Source organism: Schistocerca cancellata, chromosome 3, assembly GCF_023864275.1.
Source record: "Schistocerca cancellata isolate TAMUIC-IGC-003103 chromosome 3, iqSchCanc2.1, whole genome shotgun sequence".
NCBI lineage: Eukaryota > Metazoa > Arthropoda > Insecta > Orthoptera > Acrididae > Schistocerca > Schistocerca cancellata.
Genome location: NC_064628.1, coordinates 176,439,524 through 176,454,461, shown reverse-complemented (window position 1 = coordinate 176,454,461; position 14,938 = coordinate 176,439,524).

Sequence of the window (14,938 nt, the reverse complement as noted above, 5' to 3'; positions counted from 1 at the left end):
AAGAGTTCAGATGTAGCAGGAACTCATCTAACTTCTCTCTACCATGGGGCCAGATGACAAAGGTATCATCCACATACCGAAAAAAGCACTTGGGCTGATATGTGGCTGAAGAGAGTGCCTCCTCTTCAAACCATTCCATTGATAGGTTGGCCACCACTGGTGATAGAGGACTGCCCATAGCCACCCCTTCTGTTTGTTCGTAAAATTGACCCCCATATAGGAAGTACGTCGAGATGAGTACATGCCTGAATACATCAAGGAGAGCCCCATCGAACTTCTCTCCAATAAGCTCAAGTGACTCCTTCAGTGGTTTCTCGTGTGAAGAGAGACACCACATCGAAACTAACCATGATGTCTGTGTCTGTGGTGTGTTGCTGGCCCAGTCGTTGCAGGAAATCCTCTGAGTTCCGGATGTGATGTGGTGTCCTGTTTGCTGCATACAGTGCCTGTGTGTTTGTTCTGCCCGCTTTTCCTCAGAATACGCATTGCGTACATGAGTGTATCGTTAAACGTCCCTGTAGAGCACTAATAGAAATAATCATCTTGCTGTTGAAGCTCCTTTCTTTTCCGTATTTGTCTCATAATATCTAATAATAAAACGTGGTTCTGCCTTGGTCAATTACAGTTTTTCTAGTTTTTTTACGAAATCATATTTCGGAGAAGTTCCCACAACTTCTTTGGGTTCATATAATCTCTGTAAATAACATATCAAGAGTTAACACATTATAACACTAAACAGTGGTTGAGGCTACAGTTTTGACATTACTAAAAGTACTGGCTCAAATATTAACAGCAAAAATAAATAAATACCCTCGTATTACATACTGGTGTTGACATTGCTGTCTGTCATTTGCAGCATAGCTAGACTCATTGCCTTCTAGTATGCCAACTGCAGTTTATCAACATGCCTAAAAGTTCTCCACAAGTGAAATTCTGGTGATAATTAGTTTTACTGCCTTAGAACAAGCTTTCCTCTAAATCGCTGATGATATCGTTGGTTTATCAGTGCAAATATCTAGATATTATCGGTCTTCTAATTTATTAACTTCTCTATGTATTCACAATCTATACCATTATTCCCAAAACGTAAAGATAGGGAATGTCCAATTTTCATCAGACTTTTTGATAGCCCTTTTATTTGATCTTTATCAGTGTGGTTAACGAAATGACAGAGCGGTAGGTACAATCACGTAATACCCAACAAGACAGCAGTCAATAGCGAGTCATTGTGATGGCTGTATCTTATATTACATCACACACAGTTAGACAGCAGAGAAGCCTGTGCTACTGCTGTAAGAACAGGCTCTATATGTTTCCCTTCTTAAATAAATTAAAATCCTCGCCTTGAAATGAGGACCCTAACGATGTTTATAGAGAATTTATTACGCCCATCGTACAGATTATTAATGGGAGACGTAGAACATAGTCCATTAATAAAAAGCTTACATTTATCTAATTACCTCCCCAGTACTCTGTGCTTCAGTAAATAAGGTTTGCAAATGTTTTGACATATTTTCAAGAAGATGGTGTGCACGTAATTACTAAGTGCTTGCGCAGTTTTGTGAGTAATGGTACTGCGTATTTTCTGTCACTGTTGTTCCGCAAAATAGTGCGATACTCGACGATAAGTTAGAAAACATATACATCTCTTAGCCTTTGCGAAGCGCCTCTGAAAAATTACGCATTCCGGCTGATGTAAGGAACGCACAAGATTTCCCCGTGGTATCGTTCGCTGTCGAGCGAGCTTCCTCAGTTGCGCAAGTTGCTCGAGTGTATCGCGGCATGTTCAAGAGATGGTCTCTGTCAAAGGAAGGAATCCGAGAATTTTTCTCATGGTGAAATCTATAACATGATATATGCTGAAGACTGAACGGTTTTACGTGGTTGATAATAAAATCAACTGCAGTTTGTGTATGATGTGTCAGTCGCATAACAGTTTTGCTTAATACAAGATATCGATTTCAGAGAACAATTAAAGTTTTGTCTGCTATTTTCGTATGTTTGTTGTTTCAATTTAAATAACTCAGAGAAAATACATAAGATGATTGGCACAAACAATGTTTCCAGTGGGGAAACGTGATTTGTGTACAACGGAAGCAAAGGATTTATCTTACTGGATCATTGTTGAAAGCAATAAAACTCCTTTACATGATGTTATAGCAATGAAGTCGAAGTAGATAGTAACTACGAAAATTGCACGATACTATTCAGAACAACAATTTCAATATTCCATAAAGTTATACAAATTTTGACAGATATGCTTATTCTAAATCAAAATGACAAAGATTTGAAAACATACACACGTTACCGTAGACTACTTGAATTAGCTCTTTGGTTTACCAACATCATTATCCTGACAGATAGATTGCAATAAAATCAATGAATGAGTTTATTTAAAAAGTGAATTTATTTAGGAGCTAGACAAACAAAAATAATATGTACATACTTTAATTTACCACTAGCAAACATTGATAGCTAAATTTATGAGCGAGGAAAAGTATTCACTAAAGCAATATAATCCAACACACAATGTTAGAAGCACTTTAACGTAGTCACAGAATCTTCAAAGTTGAGAATTTGTGTTCAAGATACTAACACGTTGACTGACAAATTTTTTTGCCATTGAAACTGTTTTAATTTTCTCAGAAATCTTTAACACGTAATTTAGGTGAAAGAGACCTAAAACTTTGTAAAATAAAAACATGAAGCAATTGATACATAAGTGTACTTCGTATTTGTTGCAGCTCTTGTAAAAAATTAAACATAAAAAACTGTGCAACATTATGGCTGTGCTGCACCCCTTGCGCTGGGATTGCGTTGTAAACTGGAGGTAAAGCATAGATTTACGGTGAGTGATCCAGTTCGCATCCGGAGGCGTCAGTGACATAGCGGTATCGGCAATAACATTTATTTATCATGGAAAATGAACAGAAAGCTTTGTTATGTGTCACAGCAGCAACTGAATTTCTTCCTAACTTGATCCGACGCCCGTCGCACTTGTTCACGAATCAATAGACACACGAGCACAGCGCTAACCTACTGTGTTCTGCACTCACCTGGTAGATCTATTTAAACGTCTAAAATAAGATTACTGTGCTGCGTAACAGCTGATTACGCAGAAGAGAGCTGTAATTCTGTCTTTAAGTATTTTTGCTTTGACGGCGTGAACAATGTTTACATTTGCATAAAAAGGAACTTCAACAATATTCACTTTCCAACTTGATCCCTGTATCACACTAATTGGACACCTACTTAGATCTAGTATTTTGTATCTTTTCAGTACCACAAATGCAACCATGAACTTAGTAACATTATAAAAGACACAAATAAAATAGCATATATAAAGGCTTCACTTCACTAACTACGCGACGAATGATATGAAAGAGATGCAGCAGGAAACAAGAAGAAAGTTATAGAAGAGTTGCGTTGATCCGTAGCACAAATCTCCAACACTTGTAGAACGCGCATGAATGAATGAAGTCCACCACCTCTATCTTTTGCTACAGCCATCAAAGGAGTACGTTGCATTGGACCAACTGCTCCGCATCTATAACGGACAACAAAAGAAGAGATATTGGGACAGAGGTCAGCGCTCCACGCTCGAGGCGCTAGACACACTATACGCTGCTGCAGGGAAATGAGTTTTCGACAACTACGACGCCATTCGCCAACCATCTCAACAGACCTATTCACGTCTCTCAAATGCAGACGATTATGTCGACTTGTGGACGAAGCCAATGAACGTACCGCGCACCAGGTCGGTCGACAACACGCCGTAGATGATCCCCATCACCGTACAGTGCTAGCAGCCTCTCGCCTAATCGCCGGACTTAGAAAAACGACAGTCTATGAAAGTGAGGCTGTCACAGATGCAAATCCTCCATCGACGACAGTTACCAAATGTCAGGAAATCTCTATGACGTCGTCATCGACGGACAATCTGTTCGGGCGCTGGTGGATTCAGGAAATTCCTTCTTTGTAACTTCGAATGCTTACAGTGGCCAGCTAAAGGAGACTATGATCTATTATAGGGACGTGGTTGTTCCGAAAGTCGAAAATGGGAAATGTTGCCAGCTGACATTAACATGTATAGCAAGAGTAACAGGGCTCTTCGAGATGGTTGTTTTATTAGAATATAACCACAACGTTTTGCTCGGATGGTCCTCTCGCAGGCATCGTAAGCAGTCACAGACTGTGGAAGATCAGTGGTCCAGACTGACGATGCTGTTTCAATAAGAACACATAACCACGATTGCTCTGGGCGGTTGTTTGCTGTTGAAGACGTTATCTTGCCGTTATGAATAAGACGAGCTCCGGTCATCAGTTTATGGGCTCATTTAAATTCAGAATACTTTGTCAGTTGCAAACAGGTAATCAAGATAACCAAGGGAATCTCCATTCCAGCGGCGATCATAAGCGTAATACGTGGGTAAGGAGAACTTTTAATCACTTCCAGTAGCATCCACATATCATCCCTAAAGGGATGTGCATAAGGGCAGCCGAACTATCCGCAAAAGGCAGTTATATAGCATTGACGAGTTCGTGCTCGACTGCCACTACGGAACAAGCAACAGAGGAACCCACCACGGAATCGCGAATAGTGTGCAAAGCAGCCGAGAAACAACGTCGTTGACTGCAACTGACAACGATTCAGAGCCATCCGGGATTCATGGTTAGAGTTAGCTGAAGTGTGTCCTCCATCTTTATTCTGTTATGACTCGAACCACAACGACTGCTGTGGATGAAGATGGACAACACGAAGAGAGCACTCACGATCATGGACCTTTTGCACCAGGAACTTCCTACGCACCAACAGAAGTAAGTTCCCAATTCTAAGTTTTGTTTGAACATCTATGGTTTTTTTCCCATCATTCTTTTCGTTTTTATTTTGGTTATACTTTTACCAGGGTTGTTAGTAAGTAAGTGATATGGAGAAGCAAACTTCGGCTCATGACGGTACCCAACAATTAATAAATCAAGAATCTGAGTTACAAGCAGAAATAGGGCTGTGAAGGAAGAAAACGAGGGAACGATCGCTCCGTAGTCCACCTTCGCTTGACATTAATAACGCTGCATTGATCAAACCGTTCTCAGGAAATTCAGGGGAGGATGTGTTTGTGTTTGTCGATAATTTGCACATATTATGCGAAACTGGAGTAATGACCAATTTTTGAGTGTAGCCAACCAAAAACATGCATGGGGCGCTAGGATGTGTTTAATGTGCCACGAAAAGTTAAGGAAAGCACAGTCTTCGATGATTTCAGGAAGGTTTGGTGGACAGGTGAAGGAGCATGAGTACGACGAGGTACTATCGTGAGAAAAATGTGTTTCAAAAGCATGGGGAATCAATAGAGAGTTTTGTAGACCATATTCACAAAAGAAATGTCAATACATATGAGCTCAGGAAAGATGATAAGCTGCGTGAGCTTCTCCTACTCGTAAGAACAAGTTATCATAAGTAGAGTGAATCCAGTGAAAATCTGGGTGCTGAAAATGCAGTCTATATTCAAGGATATGTGCTAAGGTGTAATTGCATCTTGTATTGTTTACCGTCAATGTCGGTGCTCTGTGCTACCTGTTGCTCTGATAGACCATGCTGAAGAAATATCAATATTGCTATCCTCCTGTATAACGCATTCTCTGATTGTGGTACGGTAACATCTTGTGTCTGAGGTTGTTCTAGTGTTGGTCTTACTCTTGATTCCTTACGAGGTGAACAGCAGTCCCTAGCCGTGGACGGAAAACTGTTGTTGTTAAGACTGTTGGGTAGGCAACTTCCAGAGGTGGTGGTATGGACCAAAACAAAACAAAAATGTGCAGTAAACGTGGGCTCTAAAATGCATGTCTGTGAGAGCTATGAGCATTTGTTTAATACAGGAAACCTGTTTTACCATAGAGACGAACAAGTGCTCATAGCTTCGGAGGTGCACGTTTTAGAGTCCATGTTTACTGAACACTTTTTCCGTGCTTTGGCCCATACTACCCCCTCTGAAAATTTCGTACTTTACAGTCTTAACAACAGTATTACCAGTACATGTATTTCACTCTCAGAGGAATCACAAAGTTATAGATTTCGAATCGTTTTTTCCCTATACAGGGACCTGTACCTGAGATTGACACAGTTATCCTTCTACATCATCCTAGAAAGTTCCTAAGATCATCACAGAATCGTCCAGTATATATACTGTACAGAGATTTACAGGTGCCAGCGACTACAACCTGTGCGCTCTTTAGCGTCGTCCGTTGACGTTTCTGGACATGAATTCCTACGTAAAACTTGATCTACTAATCCTCCCTATCACCTCTAGAAGTATGTAACATGAAAGGTAAAACGTCTCGTGTTTTTCGCTGTCACTGGCTATTATGAGCGTAAACTAACTCGCCCAACATCCCAGTGTGAGACTGCGTCTACATTGTAATGCTATCTTCACTATCTCAGTCTGGGAGAATGGTAATTACACCCAGGTACGGAAATTACCTCTCTCTGTTGCAGACCACTCACTCACAGGGCTCTCAGAACGGTGCTTGTTCTAAGTTCTCATACTGTAGACCTGCGCAGTATGCTACACGCACTTTAGAAGAATTGTGGTGGCTTGGTGTTGTGAGAAACTCAGCAGTCTTGCTTCCGGAAAGGATGGAGTCACATCAGATCATGCGCATCAGAAAACAGGCAGCTTTGTCACTTCTCTACGTTCATCAGAGTGACCATCATTTCAGCATCCAACAATTGATTCTAGTTACTGAGGACAGAGAGTAAGATAATATGTTTTAGTCCGTTTTATCTGCATACTAGACCATATTCGAAGACAACTGGCGTAATTTTAGTTCAATTCCCGAATGCATTCGAAGAGAAATGGAGTAAATTTACTGCGATTTGCCCGTCCAGTTAGCCGCGCGGTAAAACGCGCAACTTCCCGAGCGTGAAGGCGTGCTTATCCCCGGCACGTATCCTCCCGGCGGATTAGTGTCGAGGTCCGGTGTGTCGGCCAGCATCTGAATGGTTTTGAGGCGGTTTTTCATCTACCTCGGCGAATGCGGGCTGGTTCCCCTTATTCCACCTCAGCTACACTGTTCGGTGATTGCTGCGCAAATACCGTTTCCACGTACGCGTACACCATAATTATTCTACCACGCAAACATTTGGGATTACACTCGTCTCGTCTGGTATGAGACGTTCCCGGTGGTTCCATTGGGGGCTGAACCACACAATAACCCTGGGTTCGAAGTGGGCCGGCGGTGGGTGGGTGGACTGCTGTGGCCTGTTCTGGGGTTGTGAACCACTGAGGGGGTGACGAAGCCTCTCCGTAGTTTCTAGGTCACCGTTTCAATACATACATAGTGCGATTTCCGGTTCGCATGTGAAGCGAAATGACATAATTTTACTGCTATCTTTACAGATTTCTGTAGTACGTTAGCAAACGATAATTGGCCGCCACAACAAGGTGGATCTTTTATTGTCGTCAATTAGACGCGATAATCTTCACATGTTCTTTAATTTTCTGCACCACATCACCAGCCACAAAAGACGGCCGTCCGCAAGTGTCTTGTGCATTTCTGTCCTTACAGAATTCAAATTCCGTAACTATTTAGTCACATGCTGCCTTGAATTACGTCCTCGAAACAATACCGTGAAGATTCGCAGCGATGTTCAAGTTAGATAGCAAATTACAGCGCGCACTTCGCACTTGGCGGGAGCTGAAATGAGAACGCTCATTTCTAATAGTCACCATAACACTAATCAACGAGCTTCGGGATTGTTGGGAGTGCTCGATCCTTCCGCTGGAAAGCCACATGCCTTGTAACCTTAGTTACCTGATAACGCTCCTATGTGGTGAATAGCAGCAGTCACGTCACACTTCCCTGGGGCGCTTCTGAAGACACCCTTGTCTCTGCTGAACACTCGCCGTCGAGGACAACTTACTGGGCTCTCTAATTTAAGAAGTTTTCGAGCCACTCAGATTTCTATGATCTTATTGAATATATTCGTACTTTCGGTAACAGCCTGTAATGCGGTACTGTGTGAAATGTTTATGGGAAATCGAGATATATGGAATTTGCCTGTTGTCCTTCATCCGTAGTTCGCAGTATATCATGTGAGAAAAGACCAAGCTGAGTTTCGCACGATCGATGTTTTCTAAAACCATGCTGATTCGTGGACGTAAGCTTCTCAATCACAAGATGGCAGGCATGGGCAGTCAGCGTATGAAGTTCAGAATACTTACGAGGCAACGTCCTCCAATCTTCCGCAGCAGCGATATGGTCCACGAACTGATAGGTTCCACCAAGAATGCACTGAACTACATTAATACTGAAAGTGAATACGGGTACGTGACAGCGGAGCTGCCTACGTAGGTCAGACAGGGTGGCCAGTCAGCACACGTGTTGTATAATGTGAAAGCTATATGCGATTAGCGTACCATAATAAATCGGCAGTAGCTGAACATCACCGTGACTGCGTACAATCTCTCAGTTCCAAGAAGTGCTAGTAGGCTTTTCATGTCCTCCTTGCTCCGTCCGTCATTGGTTAATTTGTTGCCTAGGTAGCACAATTCCTGAACTAATTCTGCTCGTGACCATCAATTGTGATGTTAAGTTTTTCGCTGTTTTCATTTCTGCTGCTTCTCATTACTGTCGTCTTTCTCCGGTTTACTCTCCGTCCACATTTTTACTCATTAGAGTGTTCATTACGTTCACCAGATCATGTAATTCTTCTTCACACTCAAACAGGGCAGCAATGTCGCCATCAAATCGTAACATTGATATCCTTTCACCTTGACTTTTAATCTCATTCCGGAACATTTCTCTTATTTCCATCATTGCCTCTTCGATATACAGATTGAACAGTAGTGCGGAAAGAATACATCCCTGCGCTACACCCTCTTCAGTACGTGTACTTCGTTCTTGGTCATCCACCCTTGTTATTCCCTCTTCGTACTTGAACATATTATATGTTACCCGTCTGTCCCTATAGATTACCCCAATGTTTTTCATAATTTCAAAGACCTTGCACCCTTTTACATCGTTGACCGCTTCTTCCAGGTCGACAAATCCTATGAACGTGTCGATTTTTTTTACTGTTGCTTCCGTTGTCAATCGCAGCGTCAGAATTGTCTCTCTTAGACCCTTACCTTTCCTAAAGTCTGACGGATGGTCATTAAACACATTCTCAACTTTATTTTCCACTCTTGCGTATGTTATTCTTCTCAGCAGCTTGGATGTAAGCGCTGATAAGCTGAAGGTACGATAATTCTTGCAGCTGACAGCTCCTGCAGTCTTCGGAACTGTGTGGATGATATTTTTCCGAAAGTCAGATGGTATGTCTCCAGACTGATACATTCTACACACCAACGTGAATAGTCGTATTTTTGCCACTTTCCCAATGATTTGAGAAATTCTAATGGAATATTATCTGCCCCTTCTGCCTTATTTCATCTTAAGTCATCCAAAGCCCTTTCAAATTCTGATTATAATACTCGATGCCTTATCTCTTCTCAATCGACTCCTGTTTCTTCTTCTATCACATCAGACGAACCTACCCCCTCATAGAGTCCTTCAATGTACTCTTTCCACCTATCCGCTCTTTCCTCTGCATTTAGCACTGGAATCTCGTTGCGCTTTCAATGTTGCTATCCTTGATTTTTCATTTCACCGAAGTTTGTTATGACTTTTCTATATGCTGAGTCAGTCCTTCCGACTGTCGTTCCTTTTTCGATTTCTTCGCATTTTTCATGCAGTGATTTCATCTTAGCTTACCTGCATTTCCGATTTACTTCATTCCTCAGTGACTTGTATTTCTGTATTCCTGAATTCCGCTGAAAATTTTTGTAGTTCCTTCTTTCATTGATCAACGGAAGTATTTCTTCTGTTACCTATGGTTTCCTTTCAGTTACTTAGTTTGTTCCAAGATTTACCTTTCCAGTTTCTGTGATTGCCCTTTTCATGGATGTCCATTCCTCTTCAACTGTACTGCCTACTGGACTATTCTTTATTGCTGTATCTACAACCATAGAGAATTTCAAACGTATCTCATCATACCTTAGTACATCTGTATCCCACTGCTTTGCATATTGATTCTTCCTGACTAATCTCTTACACTTCGGCCTACTCTTCATCACTACTACATTGTAAGCCGTGCGTGGCTCATCTCCCCGCCATCATGTATTTTACACCCTGTTTCTAACGTACTTCCACCTTACTACGTTAATTTAAATTACCGGTGTCACTGAGTTACTGCTTTGCCTGACAGTGAGCGGCGCTAGCAGCGCGTGTCAATATGTCCCCTCTCGGAGTATCTTTGGTCGACTGCTATTACTTCCCGGCCGTTTTCTGTCGTAAACAAGTTCGGGTCGCGAGTTCGGGCTTCCAGTCAGTTGGAACGCGTCCGGAGCGCAGTCCGGACCTGCAAGTCGGGGAGTTGCAATGTGGCACTAGTGCAGTCGGGTTGGAGCAGTGAGGTCTGCGTCGACGTGGCTCACCCGACCATTTGCATATTGATACTTCCTGAATAATCTCTTACATTTCGGCCTACTCTTCATCACTACTAAATTGTGATCGGAGTCTAAATTTGCCCCTGTGTACGTCTTACAATCCAGTATTTGATTTCGGAATCTCTGTCTGACCATTATGTAACTGAACTGAAATCTTCCATTATCATCCGGCGTTTTCCATGTGTACCTCCTAATTTTGTGGCTCTTTAACAGAAATTAATTACAGAACTCAATTAGTCTTCCTCCTCTCTCATTCCTTGTCCCAATCCAATATTCTCCAGTACTTAGTAACCATTTCTTCTGCTTCTTCCCCTACAACTACATTCCAGACACCTATGACTATTTTATTTCCATCTCCCTTTACGTAGTGATAACCCTTTCAAAATCTTCATATATTTTCTCTGTCTCTTCGTCTTCAGTTTGCGACGTCAGCATATACAGGGTGTCACAAAAAGGTACGGCCAAACTTTCAAGAAACGTTCCTCACACACAAATAAAGAAAAGATGTTATGCGGACATGTGTCCGGAAACGCTTAGTTTCCATGTTAGAGCTCATTTTAGTTTCGTCAGTATGTACTGTACTTCCTCGATTCACCGCCATGATTTCATACGGGATACTCTACCTGTGCTGCTAGAACATGTGCCTTTACAAGTACGACACAACATGTGGTTCATACACGATGGAGCTCCTGCACATTTCAGTCGAAGTGTTCGTACGCTTCTCAACCACAGATTCGGTGACCGATGGAGTGGTAGAGGCGGACCAATTCCATGGCCTCCACGCTCTCCTGACCTCAACCATCCTGAATTTCATAAAGGGGACATTTGAAAGCTCTTGTCTACGCAACCCCGGTACCAAATGTAGAGACTGTTCGTGCTCGTATTGTGCATGGCTGTGATACAATACGCCGTTCTTCAGGGCTGCATCAGCGCATCAGGGATTCCATGCGACGGAGGGTGGATGCATATATCCTCGCTAACGGTGGCCATTTTGAACACTCCCTGTAACAAAGTGTTTGAAGTCACACTGGTACGTTCTGTTGCTGTGTGTTTCCATTCCATGATTTATGTGATTTGAAGAGAAGTAATAAAATGAGCTCTAACATGGAAATTAAGCGTTTCCTGACACATGTCCACATAACATATTTTCTTTCTCTGTGTGTGAGGACTGTTTCCTGAAAGTTTGGCCGTACCTTTTTGTAACACCCTGTGTACGGTACCTGAACTACACTAATATGTCTTCGTTTACTGTAGATTCCGATAAGAAGAACCCTATCACAGGACTGTTGACAGTAACACACTCTCTGCCCTACCTACCTATTCATAACGAATCATGCTCCATTGTACCATTTTGTGCTTCTGTTGATATTACCCTGTACTCATGTAACCAAAAACTCTTGTCTTCTTTCCATTTCACTTCAATGACCCCTACTATATCTAGATTGAGCCTTTACATTTCAGTTTTCAGGTTTTATAGCTTCCCTATCACCCAAGCATCCGGCATTCCACGGTTCGACTCATGTAACGTTATCCTTTCGTTGGCTATTCAATCTTTTTCTCATAGTCCCCTTGCCAATGGAGAGACCATGATGGCACTTTTTCACTTACAGGCCACATGTCCTGTGGATACACGTTATGTCTCTTTAATCCAGTGTTTTTCATTGCCTTCTGCATCCTCATGCCTTTGATCATTGCTGATTCTTCTGCCTTAGCTTCCCATCCCTAGAACCATAGAGTGCCCTGAACCTCTGTCCGCAACTCCGCCCTATTTGACAAGGCCGTTGGCAGATTAATGGTGACTTGTTATGCCGGAAGCCTTCAGCCACCGATGCTGACTATTAATCAAAATTTAAGCAGTAGAGGGTTTCGAACACGGAACTGAGAATATTTTGACAATCTAGCGTAAACGCTACTCCTAGCCCACGGGTCTATTGGGGCTAAATAATAGTATATCAAGCAATTGTCAAAATACATAATAGTTTAATTACAGGTAATTCTTGCTATTTACATTTCTTCTCGTAATCTTACAGTAAAAGAACGGATTCAGTTTATTTTAGTATTGCTATACTTATTTTATGAGTTTAATATTTTGTAGAGCAAAGGTAAACGTAGTAAAACAACATTAATTTCCTGTCAAGATTTGTCCTTAATATTTGTGAAGCCTGTTATTCGAACACTATTATCAGTAAGACTGCTGCCATCTGTTTTTTGGGCGAGGGGTAACACGTTTTGATGGTAGTGTTACCTCAGGGATAATCAGTATACTTATGTTATAAAATTAAGTGTACAATGTGCGTGCCGCTAAGACACAGGAACCAGTCCCGGTACGATCATGGGAGCTACATAGCGTGGTAGCTCTCTATCCGCCATCCATGAAGAAGGTTCCCGTTTTTACCTGAAGGACGTGCTTTTGACCATATAAGGGCTCGGAAGTTTCGACCTCTAGAAATTTCTAGAACATTTCAGGGTATTCGGGAATATTCCAGAACATTTTAGAGCATTCCACAACATTCGAAATGTTCCGTAATGTTCCACAATGATCCACCATGTTCTGATTTTTTCGGAAATAGTATGGAAGATTTCAGAAGATTTCAGAATATTCTGTAACATCCCACATCATTGTGAAACATTCTAGAACACTCTCGAATGTTGTGGAATGTTCTAGAAACTCTGTACCATTCAAAGCCTTTTTGTATGTTCCAGAATTCGTCACTATGGGGCTACTACCCATTGGTAGGGGTATACAAAGCAAGACCCATCGTGGGTTCGAATATCACTTTCTTATCAATGACGAAGAACCGAAAAAGAGTGAAGTGACTGAATAAAAACAACAAAGAAGTGTGTGACTTATGAAAGAGGCGCAGAGACATAATGTACACTCCTGGAAATTGAAATAAGAACACCGTGAATTCATTGTCCCAGGAAGGGGAAACTTTATTGACACATTCCTGGGGTCAGATACATCACATGATCACACTGACAGAACCACAGGCACATAGACACAGGCAACAGAGCATGCACAATGTCGGCACTAGTACAGTGTACAGTGTACCTTTCGCAGCAATACAGGCTGCTATTCTCCCATGGAGACGATCGTAGAGATGCTGGATGTAGTCCTGTGGAACGGCTTGCCATGCCATTTCCACCTGGCGCCTCAGTTGGACCAGCGTTCGTGCTGGACGTGCAGACCGCGTGAGACGACGCTTCATCCAGTCCCAAACATGCTCAATGGGGGACAGATCCGGAGATCTTGCTGGCCAGGGTAGTTGACTTACACCTTCTAGAGCACGTTGCGTGGCACGGGATACATGCGGACGTGCATTGTCCTGTTGGAACAGCAAGTTCCCTTGCCGGTCTAGGAATGGTAGAACGATGGGTTCGATGACGGTTTGGATGTACCGTACACTATTCAGTGTCCCCTCGACGATCACCAGTGGTGTACGGCCAGTGTAAGAGATCGCTCCCCACACCATGATGCCGGGTGTTGGCCCTGTGTGCCTCGGTCGTATGCAGTCCTGATTGTGGCGCTCACCTGCACGGCGCCAAACACGCATACGACCATCATTGGCACCAAGGCAGAAGCGACTCTCATCGCTGAAGACGACACGTCTCCATTCGTCCCTCCATTCACGCCTGTCGCGACACCACTGGAGGCGGGCTGGACGATGTTGGGGCGTGAGCGGAAGACGGCCTAACGGTGTGCGGGACCGTAGCCCAGCTTCATGGAGACGGTTGCGAATGGTCCTCGCCGATACCCCAGGAGCAACAGTGTCCCTAATTTGCTGGGAAGTGGCGGTGCGGTCCCCTACGGCACTGCTTAGGATCCTACGGTCTTGGTGTGCATCCGTGCGTCGCTGCGGTCCGGTCCCAGGTCGACGGGCACGTGCACCTTCCGCCGACCACTGGCGACAACATCGATGTACTGTGAAGACCTCACGCCCCACGTGTTGAGCAATTCGGCGGTACGTCCACCCGGCCTCCCGCATGCCCACTATACGCCCTCGCTCAAAGTCCGTCAACTGCACATACGGTTCACGTCCACGCTGTCGCGGCATGCTACTTGTGTTAAAGACTGCGATGGAGCTCCGTATGCCACGGCAAACTGGCTGACACTGACGACGGCGGTGCACAAATGCTGCGCAGCTAGCGCCATTCGACGGCCAACACCGCGGTTCCTGGTGTGTCCGCTGTGCCGTGCGTGTGATCATTGCTTGTACAGCCCTCTCGCAGTGTCCGGAGCAAGTATGGTGGGTCTGACACACCGGTGTCAATGTGTTCTTTTTTCCATTTCCAGGAGTGTATATCTAAAATAAAGTGTGTAAAGTGTTCTTAAATTTTGTTAACGAAGAATTGATTTGATCTATATTGTAGATAATCCTATACGCAAAAGTGGAGGAGATCTTGCCAGTTCTGAAGCGCAACGGCGAAAACAACAAGAATAGCGAAACAAC